This window comes from Gavialis gangeticus, unplaced genomic scaffold (genome assembly GCF_001723915.1).
Source record: "Gavialis gangeticus isolate Ggan-Ray unplaced genomic scaffold, GavGan_comp1, whole genome shotgun sequence".
Taxonomy (NCBI): domain Eukaryota; kingdom Metazoa; phylum Chordata; order Crocodylia; family Gavialidae; genus Gavialis; species Gavialis gangeticus.
Window position 1 is genome coordinate 73,230,523 of NW_017729031.1, and position 3,862 is coordinate 73,234,384.

Sequence of the window (3,862 nt, forward strand, 5' to 3'; positions counted from 1 at the left end):
GCCCTGGCGGGGAGTCGGGCTAGATGATCTACTAGGTCCCTTCTAACCCTTAATCTATGAAACTATGAATTAAATAGTAAAATTTAGCTAAAGAATTTTGAGGGCTACTGGAATGGAGATAATTGTGCATAGTATGCATCTTAAAGGTGTCTGTATTTTACTATTCTGTATTTTGTTTACTTATCCTTTAAGGTACTAAGAGGTAAGGATAAACATTTAGATTTTTTAAAAATATGTGGCATTTTTCTAAGTAAGCAGGATGATAGGACTATTAAGTGTGTTAGGGTATATATTAAAAATGAGGTGGATGGAATATTGATGTTACTCTTTTCCTGTTGTGCTTGCAAGAAGAGAAACCAGAATTAAAAAAAAAAAGTAATTTCAGTAGCTGAATTGCTACTAAAGTTACAAGCTTCCATTATTTAGTCAAATTATAATTCTAATTTTGACAGGGTATAGATTTAATAGATTTAATTGAAACTTAGGGTTGGAAGGGACCTCTGCAAGTCACCTGGTCAACCCCCCTGCTCAGAGCAGGGCCATCCTCAGCTAGATCATCCCAGCCAAGGCCTTGTCAAGCTGGGTCTTAACCTCCAAAGATGGAGATTCCACCATCGCTCTGAGTAACCTGTTTCAGTGCTTTATGGCTAAGATTGGTGTTGTGCAGTATTCCAGATGTGGTCTCACCAGTGTCAAATTGAGGGGAGTAATCAGTTCTCTTGTTCTGCTAGCAACGCTCCTACTAATGCAGCCTAGGATACTATTAGCCTTCTTGACAACAAGGGCACACCGTTGGATCATACTCAGCTTATTGTCCACTGTAACCCCCAGGTCCTTTTCTGCAGAACTGCTTCTTAGCCAGTCAGTTCCCAGCTTGCACTTGTGCATCCCCAGCCTGTATCCAACTTTCTTAAGATACTTTTAGAGAACTGAGATTTGGGTCTTGACCTGCATAAGCACATACACAACTTTTTTTTCCTCCATGGGTAATGTAATTGGCTTAAGTGGTATTGGTCACATGACTGAAGTTACACATATGCTAATGTGCTGGCAGTATTGGGGTCTTAGTAGTTTAGGGAAACAGAAAGGAAGGCAAAATTATTAGCATTAGAAATATGCCATTACATCTTTTTTTTCTTTTTTAAAGTAAGCAATACTAGCCTGAGTCACGGTTCTGCAATGATTCTGGGCAAGTCTTTGTCAAGCATTTGTTTGTTACATTTCAGTGTCTTTTCTGTGACCCTGTATTATTGTCTCATATTGCTCAGAAATCAAAGGAATACAGAGATATATGTTTAGCTAAATTGTAGGGATTGTCTTCATGTAAGCAGCAACATATTGTATTTACCCAAATCCAAGATGACCCTGAATTTAAAATGACTCCCCAGTATTTAGAAATAATATATGGGAAGTAATAATGCATGGTAAAATTATAAATTTGTTATCATTTTTGTGCGGAATCTCATTGGAGTATTGTCTTAAATTTGTTCCCCACATGACTGCAGGGAATGGGAGACAGGTAATTAGGGAGCAGAGCAGCAATGGAGCAGGTGGTAGGGGACAGGCAGTGGGGGCACACAAGATAGGACAGGTGGTTGGGGAAGCAGTGAGGGAGCAGTGGGGGACAGATGGTAGGGGGAAGAGGGAGGTGGTAGGGGTATGGGAAGTTTGCTCCCTGTTCTCCCTGACCACCCACATTGCTTCTGTCTTGGGTCCCTGCCATCCCTTTTCTCTCTTTTTTTCACATCCCTCCGCCCTCACCCCCTTACCTTTGCTCTGGTGCCAGCAGGCTCCATCCCTGCTGTATCCTGGGATACAGAACATGGCCCCAGCCCAGCCCCAAAGCAGCAGCACAGAGCTGGCATTAGTGCTACAGGGCTGGGCTGGGGCCATGCTTTCTGCTGCAGCAGGGATGGAGCCTGCTAGCGCCATAGCACGGGGGCAGAAGTGGCATGGCTGGAGATGGGGGAAGGGACCAGATGAGGGAGAAAGGAGGCAGCAGGGGCTCAAGCCTGTTGGAGAGGAGCTTGGGAGGGTGTAAAAGCAGCATGGGGTGAAATGGTGGGGAGATGGGGAGTATAGGCCCAAGGCTATGAGTGAGGAGTGGCAGGGGGTTCCAGAAATTTGGTAGTGGGGAGTGGGGCAGTGTTAATTGGACCCATGAGGACCTGCAGCAGCTCCCCAGAACTGCCTGTGTGCTCCACAGGCCCAAATAATTGCCCACCACTGCTGTAGAAGGGAGGCTATGGAAAACCAAAAGAATGAGACTTAGATAGGAGCCAATGCATGATTCACTTGTTGAACACAGCATATAGAACAATCATATTTTCTTCCATATAACCCACACCTTCCTCCCCCAAACCAACTGGTGGAAATCAGAGTGCATCTGGTCCACGGGCCTTACTTTGCCCACCCCTGTTCTAGAGTCTGCATATACTACCCCTGCTCTGTATCAGAGTTCACAACAGTTTTCAGTTCTCAGCTGCAGGGGTCCTCCAAAGCCCTCCCACCAGCATCTTTGAATGGTCCTTTCCAGCTTATAACCATAGCCTCCTTTTAGCTTTTCCTGGCCGCTGCCTGGAGATGTGCTGTGCCTGGGTTTCTCTCTGAGTGATAGGGGATCCTTGTGTTTTTCTGTTCTTCCATTTCTCCTCTTACTCAGATACTGAAGTTGCTTGGGCAGAGGATAAAACAGGTTTGTAAGGACAGACTGAGCTATAAGGCAACAACATGTTTTCATGGCCTTTTATGACAGCTGCTTTGCCTTCACTTTCACTTATAGAACCAGGCATAAAGAACCTGGGTGAATTTAGTATCTTTGAAAATATTTTCTAATGCTGATTTTAAATAGGCATAAAGGACATGCTGTTTCCTTACACCCAGTTGCCTGTCCAGAGTTGACTGTAACAGTCTGCCTCTTCTAGGCCTTAACCTTTCAAGTCAACAGGAATGAAGTTTCCACCTTGTGTGATGGTTTGTAGATTTGAAAATTAGTGACCTAAGATAGGGACATCACATGTATTTATATAAGATTAGTCATAATTTGAAGTCCATTTGTCACACAGAAACTGTTAGTGTTACTACTAATGTGCATGTAATAAAATATTGTTGGGTTCTTGTACATGTTATGAAATTGCCCTTTTTAGCAGTTTAATTGCCCTTTTTTAGCGGTTTAATCATGTTACACTTTACACATGTGTTGGCATATTTCACTTTAATTTCATCATGCTGTATACGTGTGATGGGGTATTGCTAATTAAATTACTTTGTTACATAGCAAACTAAAATGCATCGCAATGTATTTTAGTTTGCTATGTAAAAAATTGCAGCAATACATCCATCTCCAGGGCTTCCTGCAGTTCAGGGGCTGCTCAGCTCACTGGCAGCTTGCTCCCCAGCTGCAGGCAGGCTCCATGGTGGGGAAAAAAAAGAAAGGGGAGAAAGGCTTGGTGGGCTTCCAGTGCCCTGTGCATTGTCCCTGCCACCTGGGACCGGCAGGGAGCAGGCTGGCTTGCCCCTGGGGCAGCATGGGAAGGTGGCAGGAGGATGGCTGGGTGTGTTGGTGGCCAGAGAAGGCAATGGGGATGGTGCGCAGGGTGCTGGAAGCCCGCCAAGCCTGAGCTTCCCTGAGCCCGGCTGGGCTTTCAGCATCCTGTGCACCATCACTGCCACCTTCTCTGGCTGCCAGCACACCCAGCCGCCCTCCTGTCACCTTCCTGTACTGCCCCAGGGGCAATCCTGCCCATTCCTGGGCAGTCCCAGGCAGTGGGAAGGCAGTGAGGATAGTGCATAGGACATTGAAAGCCCTGGCAGGGAAAAAAAATAAAATGGCGAGGGGCCTTTTTTTTTTTTTTTTTTTTTT

At 45.2% G+C, this 3,862-nt stretch overlaps 1 protein-coding gene across 6 annotated transcripts in view; it reads left to right on the forward strand.

Moving 5' to 3' along the window:
• The window catches only part of MYO1B (myosin IB), a 236,509-nt gene that overhangs the window by 49,618 nt on the left and 183,029 nt on the right, over positions 1-3,862 (forward strand). The window lies entirely within an intron of this gene.